Raw genomic sequence first — 18,530 nt, forward strand, 5'->3', positions numbered from 1 at the left:
TTGTTTGTCTTTTGGATGTTGGCCATCCCAACTGATGTGAGGTGATACCTCACTGTGGTTTTAATTTGTACTTATCTGATGATTAGCGATGTGGAGCATCTTTTCATGTGCCTGTTGGCGATCTGAATTTCTTCTTTGTAGAAGTGTCTGTTCAGATCCTCTACCCATTCTTTAATTGGATTGTTTGCTTTTTATTTGTTGAGGTGTGTGAGCTCTTTGTATATTTTGGATGTCAACCCATTATTGGATATGTCATTTATGAATATATTCTTCTATACTGTAGCATGCCTTTTTGTTCTACTGATGGTGTCCTTTGCTGTACAGAAGCTTTTTAGTTTGATATAGTCCCACTTGTTCATTTTTGCTTTTGTTTCCCTTGCCTGTGGAGATATGTTCATGAAGAAGTTGTTCATGTTTATATTCAAGAGAGTTTTACCCAAGTTTTCTTCTAAGCATTTTATGGTTTCATGACTTACATTCAGGTCTTTGATCTATTTTGAGTTTACTTTTGTGTATGGAGTTAGACAGTAATCCAGTTTCATTCTCTTACATGTAGCTCCCAGTTTTGCCAAGACCAGCTGTTGAAGAGGCTGTCATTTCCCCATTGTATATACATGGCTCCTTTATCGTATATTAATTGACGATATATGCTTAGGTTAGTATCTGGACTCTCTATTCTGTTCCACTGGTCTATGGATCTGTTCTTGTGCCAGTACCAAATTGTCTTCATTACTGTGGTGTTGTAGTAGAGCTTGAAGTTGGGAAGCAAGAATCCCCCCTACTTTATTCTTCCTGCTCAGGATTGCTTTGGCTGTTTGGGGTCTTTTGTGGTTCCATATGAATTTTAAAACTATTTGTTCCAGTTCCTTCAAGAATGCTGTCAGTATTTTGATAGGGAATGCATTGAATCTATAGATTGCTTTAGGCAGGATGGCCATTTTGACAATACTAATTCTTCCAACCCAAGAGCATGGGGTGAATTTCCATTTTTTAGTGTCCTCTTTAATTTATCTTCAGAGAGTCTTGTAGGTTTCAGGTTATAGGTCTTTCACTTCCTTGGTTAGGTTTATTCCTAGGTATTTTATTCTTTATGATGCAATTGTGAATGGAATAGTTTTCCTGATTTCTCTTTCTGCGAGTTCATCATTAGTGTGTAGGAATGCAACAGATTTCTGTGTATTAATGTTGTATCCAGGCACTTTGTTGAATTCCAATATTAGTTCTAGTAGTTTTGGAGTGGATTCTTTAGGGTTTTTTACATAATCAATATCATGTCATCTGCAAACAGTGACAATTTGGCTTCTTCACCAGTCTGGATGCCTTTTATTTCTTTGTTTTTTCTGATTGCTGTGGCTAGGACCTCCAGTACTACCTTGAATAAAAGTGGGGGAAGTGGGCACCCTTGTCTTGTTCCCAACCTTATGGGAAAAGCTCTCAGCTTCTCACTGTTAAGTAAAATGTTGGCTGTGGGTTTGTCATATATGGCCTTTATTACATATAGTTGCCCTCTGTACCCATTTTGTTGAGAGTTTTTATCATGAATTGATGTTGAATTTTGCTGAATGCTTTTTCAGCATCTTTGAAGATGATCATGTGGTTTTGTCCTTCTTTTTGTTGATGTGGTGGATGATGATGATGGATTTTCAAATACTGTACCATCCTTGCATCCCTGGGATGAATCCCACTTGATCATAGTGTATGATCCTCTTGATGTATTTTTGAAATCAGTTTGCTAATATTTTGTTGAGTATTTTTGCATCTATGTTCATCATGGATATTGGTTTGTAATTTTCTTTTTTTGTGGTATATTTGCCTGATTTTGGTATTAGAATGATGCTGGCTTTATGGAATGAGTTTGGACGTATTCCCTTCTTTCTAGTTTTTCAAAAACTTTAAGGAGAATGGGTATCATGTCTTGTATAAATGTCTGATAAAACTCAGTGCTGGAGCCATCTGGTCCAGCGGGTTTGTTCTTGGGTACTTTTTTAATTACTGATTCAATTTAATTGCTGGTAATTGGTCTGTTTAGATTTTGTTTCTTCCTGGGTCAGTCTTGGAAGGTTGTATTTTTCTAGAACATTGTCCATTTCCTCTAGGTTACCTAGTTTGTTAACCTATAGATTTTCATAGTATTGTCTAATAATTCTTTGTATTTCTGTGGTGTCCATTCTGATTTTTCCTTTCTCATTCCTTATTCTGTTTGTGTGTGTAGATTCTCTTTTTTTCTTAATACGTCTGTCTAGGGGTTTATCTATTTTGTTTTTTTCTTGAGAACCAGCTCTTGCTTTTATTGATTCTTTCTATTGTTTTATTCTTCTTGATTTTATTTATTTCTGCTCTAATCTTTATTATGTCCCTCCTTCTACTGACTTTGGGCCACATTTTTTCTTCTTTTTCTAGTTTCAATAATTGTGACTTTAAACTATTTGGGATTGTTCTTCCTTCTTTAAATAGGTCTGGATTGCTATTTACTTTCCTCTTAGAACTGCCTTCACTGCCTCTCACAGAAATTGGGGCATTGTGCTTTTGTTTTCATTTGTCTCCATATATTGCTTGATTTCTGTTTTAATTTGGTCATTGATCCATTGATTATTTCGGAGCATGTTGTTAAGCCACCATGTGTTTGTGAGCCCTTTTGTTTTCTTTGTACAATTTATTTCTGTTTTTATACGTTTATGGTCTGAGAAGTTGGTTGGTAGAATTTCAGTCTTTTTTAATTTACTGAGGCTCTTTTTGTGGCCTAGTATGTGGTCTATTCTGGAAAGTGTTCCATGTGCACTTGAGAAGAATGTGTATTCTGCTGCTTTTGGGTGTAGAGTTCTGTAGATGTCTGTTAGGTCCATCTGTTATAATGTGTTGTTTAGTGCCTCTGTGTCCTTAACTTATTTTCTGTCTGATTGATCTGTCCTTTGAAGTGAGTGGTGTGTTGAAGTCTCCTAAAATAAATGCATTGCATTCTATTTCCTCCTTTAATTCTGTTAGTATTTGTTTCACATACGTCGGTGCTGCTGTGTTGGGTGCATAGATATTTATAATGGTTATGTCTTCTTGTTGGACTGACCCCTTTATCATTATGTGTGTCTCTTATTACTTTCTTTGTTTTGACATCTATGTTACCTGATAGAAGTACTGCAGCACCTGCTTTTTTCTCCCTATTGTTTGCATAAAGTATCTTTTTCCTTCCCTTTACTTTCAGTCTGTGTATGTCTTTGGGTTTGAAGTGAATCTCCTGTAGGCAGCATATTTTATCCATTGTATTATTCTGTGTCTTTTGATTGGTGCATTTAGTCATTTACATTTAGGGTGATTATCTGTAGATATGCACTTATTGCCATTGCATGCTTTGGATTCATGGTTACCAAAAGTTCAAGGGTAGCTTCTTTACTATCTAACTGTCTAACTTAACTCACTTCTTATGCTATTATAAACTCAGTCTGATGGTTCTTTATTTCTCTCTCTTCTTTTTCTTCCTCCTCCACTCTTTATATTTTAGGTGTTTTAGTCTGTACTCTTTGTGTTTCCCTTGATTGGTTTTGTGGATAGCTGATTTTATTTTGCATTTAGTTAGTATTTGGTTGGTCTACTTTATTTGCTCTGGTTTTATTTAATCTGGTGACAGCTGTTTAGCCTTTGGTGTACTTCCATTTAGAGCAGTTTCTTTAAAATACACTGTAGAGATCATTTGTGAGAGATAAAGTCCCTCAACTTTTGCTTATCTGGGAATTGTTTAATCCCGCCTTCAAATTTAAATGATAATCTTTCTGGATGCAGTATTGTTGGTATGAGGCCCTTCTGTTTCATTGCATTGAATATATCATACCATTCTCTTCTGGTCTGTAAGGTTTCTGCTGAGAAGTCTGATGATAGCCTGATGGGTTTTTCTTTGTAGGTGATCTTTTTTCTTTCTCTGGCTGCTTTTAATACTCTGTCCTTGTCTTTGAACTTTGCCATTTTAATTATTATATGTCTCCCTCTTGTTCTCCTTGGGTTCCTTGTGTTGGGAGATCTGTGAACTTCCATAGTCTGAGAGAATATTTCCTTCCCCAGATTGGGGAAGTTTTCAGCAGTTATTTCTTCAAAGACAGTTTCTATCCCTTTTTCTCTCTCTTCTTCTTGTACCCCTGTAATGCGAATATTGTTCTGTTTGAATTGATCACACAGTTCTCTTAATATTCTTTCACTCCTAGAGATCCTTTTATCTCTCTCTGCCTCAGCTTCTCTGTATTTCTGTTCTCTGATTTCTATTCCATTAACAATCTCTTCCACCTCATCCAGTCTGCTCTTAAGTTCTTTTATTGAACTGTTATCTCCATCCTGACTTCATCCCTTAGCTCTTGAATATTTCTCTTTAGCTCTGTCAACATGCTTATGACTTTTATTTTGAATTCTTTTTCAGGAAGATTGGCGATTTCAGTTTCAACAAGCTCTGTCTCTGTCTTTGTTGGATTTTGGATTAAAGAAGGTTCTTCTGCCTTTCAATGGCAATGGGAGTGGTCTCCAGTGAGTTGTGTGTGTGTCAGCTTGGAGAACAAAGTCCCTTTCTGCTTGCTGATCCCTTTGCCTGTCTCTGCTATCTGTGCTGGTTAACCACACACAGGGAGCAGCCTCTGGGTTAATCCCTTAACCTTTTGTATTGGGTTGGCCTTTGAGATGACTTAGGGTGGTGGTGGGGTTCGCAGGTGAGCAGTTTGTGTTCTGCCATGAGAACAGACTTCCTGGACTCTGCACCCATCTCTGCTGTCTGTGCTGGTCAAGTGCACTCAGGGAGCAGCCTCTGGGTTATTCCCCGGAGCTGCCATGGGCAGTGTGGTCCTCTGGATGGCCTAGGCCTTTGGCAGGGGTAGCAGGCAAGTGGTGTGTGTTCTGCCCCAAGAACAGAGCCCCTTCGTGTCTTCCAGACTCTGCACCCCTCTCCACTGTCTGTGCCGGTCAACCACGTGCGGACAGCAGCCTCTGGGTCTTGGCTGGTTTGCTGTGCACAGGGAGAAGACTCTGTGTTAAGCTGTGTGGTTGATGTAGGTGGTGCTGCTCCCTGGCTGTTACGCAGCAATGGCGGGTCAGCTGGTTTGCTCGCAGTGCTGCCATGGGAGGGAAGGAGCGGGAGGCTGCCTATCACCATGAGGGGATTTGTAGCTGTGCTGCCCCCCAGGTGTTTAGGGTGCCTGAATTTCCTCAAAGTTCCCAGCCTGCTGGGCTGACTGTGCCAGGATGAGTTTGTCCACCTGTTAAACTCTTGTCCCTTTAATAGTTCCAAGGCACCTGCCCTTCCTCTGTCCCAGAGCAGCCAGCCTTGGGAACCTGTTCAGTCTTAATCTCAGATTTTGCTTTTCCAGACCTCTAATATCCAGTGCCCCATGCAATGTGTGTCTATGCTCCCGGGGCACATTAGTAGGGTTGGTTATTTAGCAGTTCTGTGCTTCCACTCCCTCTCTGCTAAGATTCTTTTCTTTCCTCCCGCTGGTGAGCTGGGGTGGGGGTAGTGCTTGGGTCCCACCAGGTCATGGCTTTGTATCTTACCCTTATCCAGGAGATGTTGGTTTCTCACAGATGTAGCCTGGCTCATGTACTGTATCTTCTCGTCACTGTTTTAGGAATAGTTGTATTTGCTGTATTTTCAAAATATATGTGGTTTTGGGAGATTTCCACCACCCTACTCATGCTGCCATCTTGAGAATCAAAAGTAGTAATTTCCTAGATACAAATTTTTTCTTTTATAGATTGTACTTTGGTATGGTATGATCAAGTTTCAACTTAGTTAAAGTTTAAAAATTGTGTTCTTTCAAAGACTATTAATGAAATAGACAAGCCTCATACTGCTGGACAGTATATTTGCAAATCATATATCTGATATAAGGTTTATATCCAGAATATATGTATATATGTATATATATATGTGTGTGTGTATATATATATATATATATATATATATATATGTATGTATATGTATATGTGTGTGTGTGTGTGTGTGTGTATATATATATATATATATATATATATATATATATATATATACACACACATATATATTTATATTCATTAGTCAATAAGGAAATGCAGTACTTAAAACCACAATGAGATACCACTACTCACCTATTAGGATGGCTGAAATTAAAAAGACTGAGCATACCCAGTATTGGTGAGGATGTAGAGCAAGTAGGACTCTCATGCACTGCTGGTGGAAATGTAATATGGTACAACCACTTTGAAAAACACTTTGGCAAGTTAAAAAGTTAACCATACACCTATCATGTAATATAGCCATTCCTCTCCCAGGGATTTACCCAAGAGGAGGGAGAGCATATGTCCACACAAAACTGTACAGACTTCTTTCCAGCGATTTTATTCAGTCATTGTATCCCCAAATTGGAAACAACCCATATGTCCATCAGCAGTAAATGAGTAACCAACTGTGGTATGTGCAGATAATGTTAAGACTAACCAAATTGTATACTATAAATATGTGTTAACTATACCTTAATAAACTTACAGTATGGAAAAAACTAAAGAGAAGTGACAACTAAATGCAATGTAGGATCCTAGATAGGATTCTGGAATGAAAAGAAGCATTAGTTTTGTAATTTGTGAAATTCAAATGAGGTCTGTGGTTTAGTTAATAATACCATGTCAGTGTTAATTTCTTGGTTTTGAAAAATTTAGTATGGTTATGTAAATGTTATTGTTAGAGGAACTTGGGTGAGAGGGATATGGGAACTTTGTCCTACTATTGTATCTTTTCTGTAAGTCTAAAATTAATTCCAAAAAAAGTTAAAAAATACATGCAATGAATAATACACAGCACTAACTCATTTAATTTTTCCTTAAAAGTAAATGAATGAAATATACTTTGGAAAAAAAGGTTGCTTTTTGAATAAGTTTCTCTACTGTCAGATGAATATTACAGCAATATGTTTCTGCCTGTAGGCTGGTGTGGCTCCATTTATGTGTTTGTTTGCATTAAGTTTGTCATTGAAAATGTGGGTAGTTCAGTTGGCTACTGAAATAAGTCAGTAGGTAGTGTGGGTAGTTTGTAAATAGACCCTTTCTGTGTAGTTGCAACCAGCAATAGCTCTACCCACTCATTGAGAGAATAGTCCTCTGTTTGAGATGATCAGAACTCATCTCATATTCAATCTTTGGGTGAAAATGCAATTGTTTCTTTTCACAGATGTTGTTTGTTAAAGATTCCAGCAGTAACAAAAAAAGAGGAGGAGGGTATCAAATATTATTTCTTGACCAGAATAAGCTTATATTGTAAGTGTCTTGAAGAAGAGGAGCGTTTTGAGTATTCCTAGCATATATTTTCACTTCTCTCAGTTTGGTATTGGTGTTTTAAGGACTTATGAGGAAAATAGTGAATGGGAGGAAAATGGCATAGACTTCAAGGAAGGAAGTTAAGTATTTTAGCATTTAGTAGAAATATGCCTCACTTTATGCCTTAGATATCTTTTACTTAGAATACTACATAGTGCTCACTTTGCCAGCACATATACTAAAATTGGAATGATACAGAGGAGGTTAGCATGGACCCTGTGCAAGGATGACATGCAAAAAAAAAAAGAATACTACATAGTAAAAAATCAAATATTATAACTCAAATATTCACGTATTTGACATATGTATGTATGTATGTATATGAAGTATTTTAGAACACCAGGTAATAGTTTGCTTAAAGGAGACTTGGGCTGATTTCTGTGTGAAAAATTCTTATAAATGTTGACAGCTAATCTTGAGTTAGCTACATTGAGCAAATGTAGTTTTCTAAAGAGGAGCCAGCCTATGGTAATTTTGATTTTATATTTTTCCTTAAATGACAATAAAGCCAACTTTAATACTAAAACTCATTTCAAAAATATTTCTGGGCTATTTATATGATTAGCTCATTTTGTGAAATAATAAAATACATAAAAATAGTAAGACTCAGTAACTTACCCAAATAAGGTATTTCTGAGAGTAATGGACATTCAGACTATTTTATTCTCCTTATCACATAAAAAAGGGTTTGTAGGTTTGAAAGTTTTTACTGAATAGAATTCAGCATTGCTATCCCAGATTATATAGCAATGGTGTTCTATCTATAGTAAATGTGAAATTAAGTTGCTTCTAGCAAGAATATTTTTTAATTCTCTTTTTGAGAAGAAATATGACAGTGTCTTCTATTCTTTAAAAAATTTTAACTGCATAAAAAGCAAAGCAAATTTTCATAGGCAATATTAGGAAACATTTGCTTCAATACACAAATAATTATGTACTTGATTCAAGAAAGGGACAATTCATTATGAGTTTTTCCCTGTGATAAAATTCTTACTTTATTCTCTTTTTGAAATGGAACCAGTACTTGTTATGTGTAAATATAATGTGATGAGAATTTGCAAGTTCATTAGAAGTTTCTTGATATTGATAATATAATACATCTTAAATATATATGTTCAGTCAGCAATTGGAAACAACTTAACTGTCAAATAATAATAGGTTAAGTAGAAGATTGTAGTACTCTTGGAAGGCAGCTATGCACCACTATAAAAGATTGTAGTACTCTTAGAGAATATAATGCAGCCAATACAAATACACTTTTAAAGTATATATATTAGTATGAAAAAAGTGAATGACAAATTATAAGACAGCATGTACAGAAAAAATGCAAATTCCTATAAATATATATGCTTGGAATACTGGAAAATATATAGAATCTCTGAGTGATGAGGTATCATTTTTTTCTTTCTCTATATTTTTATAAAGTTTCTGTAATGTGAATACTTAGATATAAATGCTCATGTTGTTTTAAATCTATAAAGTTGATCAGTAAAGTAGTTTTTCACCTACAAAAGAATAAATTCTTGTCATAAGAAAATTGTATAGTATACCATTGTTAATACACAATTAAAAATGAAATATTAAAGGGGAATAATTAATTGTAAAACTAAGTGGCAAGGAAATAAAGTTTACAGACTATCAGAAATAAAAGAAAATTTTAATGTGAAATTTGAACTCTGCCCTATTCAAATTTGTCCGCTTATAAAGCTAATTCCCAAAAGTGTTCTCTAAATACGATCAAACCAAAGGCTAGTTACAGCTATAAAGAATTAAACTCCATCTATTTTGGACAAATTTTTTTTTCTGGGTGTGTGACAAACATATAAAATATTTAGATGTACTTTTGAATGTTTAAAACTATGAATTTGAGATTATAAATTTTTTTAATATTCCAATATCTTTACTTCTGTTTTAAGTCCTTCTGACCCTTGCACATGAATTCTCTAGCAACTGAACTAGACACCAAAACCACACAAAGATAAAAGAAAAAAACAACTGTGGGCCAATATCCCTCACTGAACTTAGACATAAAATCTTCAACAAAATATTAGCATATTGTATTAATCAGTAAATAAAAAAGATAATACATCACAGACAAGTAGAATTTATCCCAGAAAATCAATGTTCATGAATTGGAAGATTCATTATTGTTAAGATATTAGTTCTCCACCACATTTATTTATAGTTTTAATATATTCCTAATCACAATCATAGCGGGCTTCTTTGTTGAAATCAACAACCTGATTCCCAAATGTATATTGGATATATTGGGATAAAGTGAAGAAACTAGTGTAGCCAAAACAATTTTGAAAAATAGCAAAGTTGGAAGATGCACTATATGGCATTCAAGAGCTTAAAGCTACAATAATAAAGACAGGTTGGTACTGGTGGAAGTGTAGGCATATATATTAATGTGATAGAATATTGAATATTTCAGAAATACATCCATGCAGCCTTAAATTTTGACAAAGATACAAAAGCAGTTCAGTGGTGCTGGAACTTGGATATCCATACATAATTTAAAAAGAACCTCTACCAGTGTTTTGTATCTCATACAGAAATTAACTCAAAACAGACTAAATGCAAAACCTAAAATTACTGAACTTCCAGAAGAAAACATGGGTGAAAATCTTCATGATTCTTCCAAGGCTTCTTAGATTTGACATGAGAAGCACGGTCCATAAAAGAAAAAAGTTTAGAAATTCTTCACTGAAATTAAAAAGGCCTTCTCTTATAAAAAACATTAAAATAATGAAAATAACAGCACAGATTGGGAGAATATATTTGCAGAGGATGTATCAGTAAAGGCCTAGGTACTCAGAATATATACAGAACCCTCACATCTCAATGTAAGGAAATGAACCACTCAAAAAAAAATGGGCAAAAGGTTTGAACAGAAACTTCATGACAGAAAATACTCTATGGCAAGTCAGCACATGAAAAGATGTTCAACAAATAGTTATTAGGGAGATGCAAGTTGAAATTATCATTAGATAACACTACACACATTTGAATGGCTAAAACAAATATTTACAGTTTCAAGTGCTAAAAAGGATGTGGACAAACTGGATCTTTATACATAGCTTGTAGTAGTGCAAAATGAAATAGTCACTTTGAAAAACTGCTCATATCTAAAAGTTTAGCATCAAATTATCATACAATTCAATAATACTATTTATAGATATTAACCCAAGAGAAGGAAAATATCTGTCCACACAGAAATTTTTTTTGTATCATTAATCTACAATTACATGAAGAACATTATGTTTACTAGGCTCCCCCCTTCACCAAGTCCCCCCCGCATACCCCTTCACAGTCACTGTCCATCAGCGTAGTAAGATGCTGTAAAATCACCACCTGTCTTCTCTGTGTTGCACAGCCCTCTCCATGCCCCCCCCCCACTATACATGCTAATTGTAATGCCCCCTTTCTTTTTCTCCACCCTTATCCTTCCCTTTCCACCCATCCTCCCCAGTCCCTTTCCCTTTGGTAACTGTTAGTCCATTCTTGGGTTCTGTGATTCTGCTGCTGTTTTGTTCCTTCAGTTTTCCTTTTTTCTTATACTCCACATATAAGTGAAACCATTTGGTACTTGTCTTTCTCCTCCTGGCCTATTTCACTGAGCATAATACCCTCTAGCTCCATCCATGTTGTTGCAAATGGTAGAATCTGTTTTTTTCTTATGGCTGATTAATATTCCATTGTGTATATGTACCACATCTTCTTTATCCATTCATCTACTGATGGACATTTATGTTGCTTCCATATCTTGGCTATTGTAAATAGTGCAGCGATAAACATAGGGGTGCATCTGTCTTTTACAAACTGGAGTGCTTAGGTAAATTCTTAGGGTAAATTCCTAGAAGTGGAATTCCTGGGTCAAATGGTATTTCTATTTTGAGCATTTTGAGGAACCTCCATACTGCTTTCCACAATGGTTGAACTAATTTACATTCCCACCAGCAGTGTAGGAGGGTTCCCCTTTCTCCACAACCTTGCCAACACTTGTTGTTGTTGGTCTTTTCAATGATGGCGATCCTTACTGGTGTGAGGTGATATGTCATTGTGGTTTTAATTTGCAGTTCTCTGATGACAAGCAGTGTGGAGCATCTTTTCATGTGTCTGTTGGCCATCTGAATTTCTTCTTTAGAGAACTGTCTATTCAGCTCCTCTGCCCATTTTTTAATTGGATTATTTGCTCACACAGAAATTTGTATGTAAATATTTATTAGCTCCCCAAACTAGTAACACCTCAGAGTGTCCTTCAAGTGGTGAATGAATAAACATTATAGCATATCCACACAATGGGGTACTATTCAGCAATAAAGAGGATTGAGCTGCTTAAATATCTTTATATAATTGATCATTCCATTTATCTGACATTCTGGAAAAAGCAGAAGTATAGAAGCAGATTCAGAAATCATTGTTGTCTGGGGACTAGTAGAGGGGATTGACAACAGGTACAAGGGGACTTTCTTTAGAGTGATGGAAATGTTTTTTATTTTGGTTGTCAGATTTGTAGACTAAGTTAATTTTATTTGTGTGTGTGTGTGTGTGTGTGTGTATAATATACCCGAAATATATATAAAATACCTCAAAACTGACTTTAGCTGGCAGCATTTCTTAAAAAATTTAATTAATATAGAGAGAATGATAAAGAAGTTAGCATTTAAAATTATTAATTCAGGGAAAGGATCCTGAATGCATGCTAAAACCATGAAATGTTATTCTGGAACAGTATATTGACATGACTTCCATAGAATATTGCTAATGCTTATAATATGTAGAGATCTGGACACTATCATCTTAACCAAGCAATTCAAGTTCAAATTGCCAACTAAGTGAGAACCCAACATGTGCTTCCTAATTTGGAGTAATATGAAGTACAGAGTATCAGCATGTCTGAACTTGTCAGAAAATATCCAACCAGAATCTAATCCAGCCTTTAAACCTAACTTCCATTTCACAGAACTGTAAAAGATAAAGCAGTGAGTTAAATTCTACCATAAGAAAATCAAACAAATCCAGAATGTGGGATATTCCCAAAGACAACTTGCCTGTTATTTTCAAAAACATAAGTGTAAGAGATAAATCAGGGAAAGCCTTCTAGATCAAAAGAGAGGTAACAGGGAAAAGTGCTTGAATACTGATTTGAAGGGTAAGAGGGAGCAGTTGAGGAAATTTCAATGTAGAAAGATAGACATGAGCCAGGGAAGGTGAAGATTAGGTTCAAGGAAAAGCCACCCGGTTAGGGAGTTCTACTTGAAGACCACAAAGGTTTGGCCGGGAGATCCCTTCCTTGCCTAATGGGGCCAGGCCAAACTGGTCCCAACCAGATCACAAGGCAGGCCCAATGGAGCAAACTAAGAACTGCCCAAAGCACACCTCATCACAATCTCATTCATAAAATAGCGGTTTTGCTCTACCTCTGTCACCATAGGCTTTTCTGCGTGCATTTTGGAAAAAGACAAGTACACCAAGGGGAATGGGTGTTTAACTAGAACTGTCAATCAAATGACCTCACCCTGTCAATCAAACAGGCACCTCCTGGCTAGGACACAATAAATAGATCCTCCCCTAATAGTTGGTGGCCTGTCTACCTTGACTCTGGACTGCTTCTCCTTTGGAGTGTATTCAAATAAAACATTCTCTTTCCTTAGCTCTTGTGTTTCTGCCTCTGAATTCCTTGTTTCCATGGGAACAAAAACCAAGGAGAACGAACTCAACCCATAACAGACTGGCTATACATGGTATTAGGGTTATTTTTTATTTTTAGAGGTGTGGTAATAATATTGCTGTTAAGTAGGGGAAAGTCTTTATTTCTAGGATATATATGATTGAGATGAAATTGTAGGGACCAAGGACAGGCCACCCCAAGATGTGCCATTGTGACGTGCAGATTATTTTGAGGTAAGAAATCCTCAAGGCCCAAGACTTGGAAACTTTAACACACACTCACTCACAAAAAGAATTTAGATGGAGGACCTGCTCCAAGAGTAGAGCTATCACCATAGATTACTATATTATAATGCAAACTAGGTGTGTTAGATAGGGAGGGATGTGGTTAAGTCTGTTAAAATTCCTCTTCCTGCCCCTTCATTGTTTCTGGTGCCCCAGCAGTATTTTGTTTATTGAACATTTACTCTTCATATTCCTGTGCATTACTTCCCTTTTCCTTTGAAGTCTCAGATCCCTACTCCCCTCACCCCCTTCTCCTTTGCTCAGGATGATATGCACCTCATTCTCCCTCACTGTCTTTGGAACCCATCTTTGGCTTCCCCATATTTACGTGATTAAACTTTGTTCTCTTTTTTTCCTGTTAATCTGTCCCAATTTGATTTTTAGACCAGCTAGAAGAATCAAAGGGTAGAGGAAATTTCTTAATCCCCTACAAAGTGTCTTGATGTCTGCAAATATTTTAAGTGTTCACACACACCAAATTTAGTTTAGATAGTGTGTATGGCTATGCGTTAGTATTATTTTAACTTTTTTCTACGTGTTTGAAATTTTGTTCATAATAGAGGCTAATGTTTATAGAATTTATTTGAGAGAAACACTCTTTATTGAAGATGGCCTCATGCCAGGCATGTGGACCTACATTTCACTCCTGAGAACTTTTTACCATGCTGTACTTGACATGTAAGACCAGTCTACTTTGGGAAATGGATAGGAAACAGCTCTTGGAAATGCTTTATGTTGTAAGGATGTTTTTGAGAACATTGCTGACTCTTGTCATATGGTGTACTTTTTGGGAAAGATGAAACTTTGGATTTCAGTAACAAGAGTAGTTGGGCTGACTCTGAAAAACTGGGCTTTAGCATGTTGAAGACACTAAATTGGGTAGAAGAGCGTAGCGTGCATTTTGCTGGCTGCAAGAAAGCTCAGACCTCTAGCAAGTGTACTTTCCAGCTGCACTACAGCCTGCTTTGTAATTTCCCTACCTACCCTCATTTTCCTCTCAATCTGATTCCATCATCTACTTTGTAGCTGTATATATTTTGTAAGATATTTTATGCCCAACAGTGTTCTTCTAGCCATCTTAAAATAATTTAAAAATACGGTTTAGATTTGAAAGTCACAACCTAAGATAGAGATTCTCACATTACTATTATTGGTTATATAAATTGTTGCTCCCAAGTCCAGAGATCCTTTATTCCTTAGCCAAATGTAGAAGAATGGAGTGTTACTAGAATTATTTTAAAATAAGATAAATCTAAATAAGATGTGAAAGTCCTATTTTCTGGAGTGATATTGTAGCTATATTAACGTCGAATACCTTGTTTTGGGGGAGGGGTAATGCAGGGGAAAGAACAAAGCCATTCCATAAAAATAGATTTTCAGCAGCAGTTAGAATTGGCATTTTCCTTGAGAATTTTATTTTTTAATTCTCTTTTTCAGTTAACAAAGGGAAGAAAAATACACTGCTTTTTTACCTTTAGCATTTCTGAAAGAATTATGATGTACAAAAAAATCCTAATGAAAGATTTTATTAGTTGCCCTTGAATGGTATTCAAATTGTTTTTTCCCCACCATAGTTTTCTCCCTTCTGTTAAATGATACATTATGTTTTATGAAATATTTTCAGCATTAGCATGTTGATATAAATGCTATATTTACCATTTGTTCTTGCTATCTTCTTAGGAGCTGAAGTCCTTATCACTTACTATGAAATATGTATATAATAACCATCAGTGATGGCTAGACCTTATGTAAATATTAAATAGGATTGTCTTTTAGTTTAGTTTAGTTTAGTTCAGTTCAGTTCAGTTTAGTTTAGTTAGAGAACTGTCCATTCAGCTCCTCTGCCCATTTTTTAATTGGATTATTTGCTTTTTGTTTGTTGAGGTGTGTGAGCTCTTTATATATTTTGGATGTCAATCCTTTATCAGATCTGTCATTTATGAATATATTCTCCCATACTGTAGGATACCTTTTAGTTCTATTGATGGTGTCCTTTGCTGTACAGAAGCTTTAGCTTGATATAGTCCCACTTGTTCATTTTTGCCTTTGTTTCCCTTGCCCGGGAAGATATGTTCATGAAGAAGTCACTCATGTTTATGTCCATGAGATTTTTGCCTATGTTTTTTTCTAAGAGTTTTATGGTTTCATGACTTACATTCAGGTCTTTGATCCATTTCGAATTTACTTTTGTGTATGGGGTTAGACAGTGATCCAATTTCATTCTCTTACATGTAGCTGTCCAGTTTTGCCAGCACCATCTGTTGAAGAGACTGTCATTTCCCCACTGTATGTCCATGGCTCCTTTATCGTATATTAACTGGCCATATATGTTTGGGTTAATGTTTGGAGTCTCTAATCTGTTCCACTGGTCTGTGGCTCTGTTCTTGTGCCAGTACCAAATTGTCTTGATTACTGTGCCTTTGTAGTAGAGCTTGAAGTTGCAGAGCGAGATCCCCCCAACTTTATTCTTCCTTCTCAGGATTGCTTTGGCTCTTCGGGGTCTTCAGTGGTTCCATATGAATTTTTGAACTATTTGTTCCAGTTCATTGAAAAATGCTGTTGGTAATTTGACACGTATTGCATCGAATCTGTATATTGCTTTGGGCAGGTTGGCCATTTTGACGATATTAATTCTTCCTAGCAAGGAGCATGGTATGAGTTCCATTTGTCGGTGTCCTCTTTAATTTCTCTTAAGAGTGTCTTGTAGTTTTCAGGGTATAGGTCTTTCACTTCCTTAGTTAGGTTTATTCCTAGGTATTTTATTCTTTTTGATGCTATTGTGAATAGAATTGTTTTCCTGATTTCTCTTTCTGTTAGTTCATTGTTGATGTATAGGAAAGCCACAGATTTCTGTGTGTTAATTTTATATCCTGCAACTTTGCTGAATTCCGGTATTAGTTCTAGTAGTTTTGGAGTGGAGTCTTTAGGGTTTTTTTATGTACAATATCATGTCATCTGCAAATAGTGACAGTTTGACTTCTTCTTTACCAATCTGGATTCCTTGTATTTCTTTGTTTTGTCTAATTGCCGTGGCTAGGACCTCCAGTACTATGTTGAATAACAGTGGGGAGAGTGGGCATCCCTATCTTGTTCCCGATCTCAGAGGAAAAGCTTTCAGCCTCTTGCTGTTCAGTATGATGTTACCTGTGGATTTATCATATATGGCCTTTATTATGTGGAAGTACTTGCCCTCTATGCCCACTTTGTTGAGAGTTTTTATCATGAATGGATATTGAATTCTGTCAAATGCATTTTCAGCATCTATGATCATGTGGTTTTTGTCCTTCTTTTTGTTGATGTGGTGGATGATGTTGATGGATTTTCGAATGTTGTACCATCCTTGCATCCCTGGGATGAATCCCACTTGGTCATGGTGTATGATCCTTTTGATGTATTTTTGAATTCGGTTTGCTAATATTTTGTTGAGTATTTTTGCATCTACGTTCATCAGGAATATTGGTCTGTAGTTTTCTTTTTTGGTGGGGTCTTTGCCTGGTTTTGGTATTAGGGTGATGTTGGCTTCATAGAATGAGTTTGGGAGTATTCCCTCCTCTTGTATTTTTTGGAAAACTTTAAGGAGAATGGGTATTATGTCCTCTCTGTATGTCTGATAAAATGCCAAAGTAAATCCATCTGGCCTGGGGGTTTTGTTCTTGGGTAGTTTTTTGATTACTGCTTCAATTTTGTTGCTGGTAATTGGTCTGTTTAGATTTTCTGTTTCTTTCTGGGTCACTCTTGGAAGGTTGTATTTTTCTAGGAAGTTGTCCATTTCTCCTAGGTTTTCCAGCTTGTTAGCATATAGGTATTCATAGTATTCTCTAATAATTCTTTGTATTTCTGTGGGGTCCATCATGATTTTTCCTTTCTCATTTCTGATTCTGTTGATGTGTGTTGACTCTCCTTTTCTCTTAAAAAGTCTGGCTAGAGGCTTATCTATTTTGTTTATTTTCTCGAAGAACCAGCTCTTGGTTTCATTGATTTTTTCTATTGTTTTATTCTTCTCAATTTTATTTATTTCTTCTCTGATCTTTATTATGTCCCTCCATCTGCTGACCTTAGGCCACATTTGTTCTTTTTCCAATTTCAATAAATGTGACATTAGACTATTCATTTGGGATTGTTCTTCCTTCTTTAAATATGCCTGGATTGCTATATACTTGCCTCTTAAGACTGCTTTTGCTGCATCCCACAGAAGTTGGGGCTTTGTGTTGTTGTTGTATTTGTTTCCATATATTGCTGGATCTCCATTTTAATTTAGTTGTTGATCCATTGATTATTTAGGAGCATGTTGTTAAGCCTCCATATGTTTGTGGGCCTTTTTACTTTCTTTGTGCAATTTATTTCTAGTTTTATACCTTTGTGGTCTGAAAAGTTGGTTGGTAGGATTTCAATCTTTTGGAATTTACTGAGGCTCTTTTTATGGCATAGTATGTGGTCTATTCTGGAGAATGTTCCATGTGCACTTGAGAAGAATGTGTATCTGGTTGTTTTGGATGTAGAGTTCTATAGATGTCTATTAGGTCCATCTGTTCTAGTGTGTTGTTCAGTGCCTCTGTGTCCTTATTTATTTTCTGTGTGGTGGATCTGTCCTTTGTAGTGAGTGGTGTGTTAAAGTCTCCCAAAATGAATGCATTGCATTCTGTTTCCTCTTTAGTTCTGTTAGTATTTGTTTCAGATATTTTGGTGCTCCTGTAGTGGGTCATATATGTTTATAATGGTTATATCCTCATGTTGGACTAAGCCCTTTATCATTATGTAATGTCCTTCTTTATCTCTTGTTACTTTCTGTGTTTTGACGTCTATTTTGTTTGATACTAGTATTGCAACACCTGCTTTTTTCTCCCTATTGTTTGCATGAAATGTCTTTTTCCATCCCTTGACTTTAATCTGTGCATGTCTTTGGGTTTGAGGTGAGTCTCTTGTAAACAGCATAGAGATGGGTCTTGCTTTTTTATCCATTCTGTTACTCTGTGTCTTTTGATTGGTGCATTCAGTCCATTTACATTTAGGGTGATTATTGAAAGATATGTACTTATTGCCATTGCAGGCTTTAGATTCGTGGTTACCAAAGTTTCGAGGTTAGCTTGTTTACTACCTTACTGTCTAACTTAACTTGCTTATTGAGGTATTATAAACACAGTCTGATGATGATTTCTCTCCCTTCTTATTCCTCCTCCTCCATTCTTCATATATTGTGTGTTTTGTTCTGTGCTCTTTTTAGGAATGCTCCCATCTAGAGCAGTCCCTCTAAGATACCC

General features: G+C 36.1%; 1 protein-coding gene and 1 non-coding gene across 6 annotated transcripts in view; both read left to right on the plus strand.

The window, feature by feature from the left end:
• The window catches only part of C2H9orf85 (chromosome 2 C9orf85 homolog), a 191,046-nt gene that overhangs the window by 21,588 nt on the left and 150,928 nt on the right, over window positions 1-18,530 (plus strand). The gene's annotated exons all lie outside the window — the stretch shown is intronic.
• Window positions 7,466-7,572, plus strand: LOC118967088 (U6 spliceosomal RNA). Its single transcript, XR_005053893.2, has one exon. It is a non-coding gene; the product is annotated as a U6 spliceosomal RNA (small nuclear RNA).

The sequence above is a fragment of the Manis javanica genome, chromosome 2 (assembly GCF_040802235.1).
Source record: "Manis javanica isolate MJ-LG chromosome 2, MJ_LKY, whole genome shotgun sequence".
Taxonomy (NCBI): domain Eukaryota; kingdom Metazoa; phylum Chordata; class Mammalia; order Pholidota; family Manidae; genus Manis; species Manis javanica.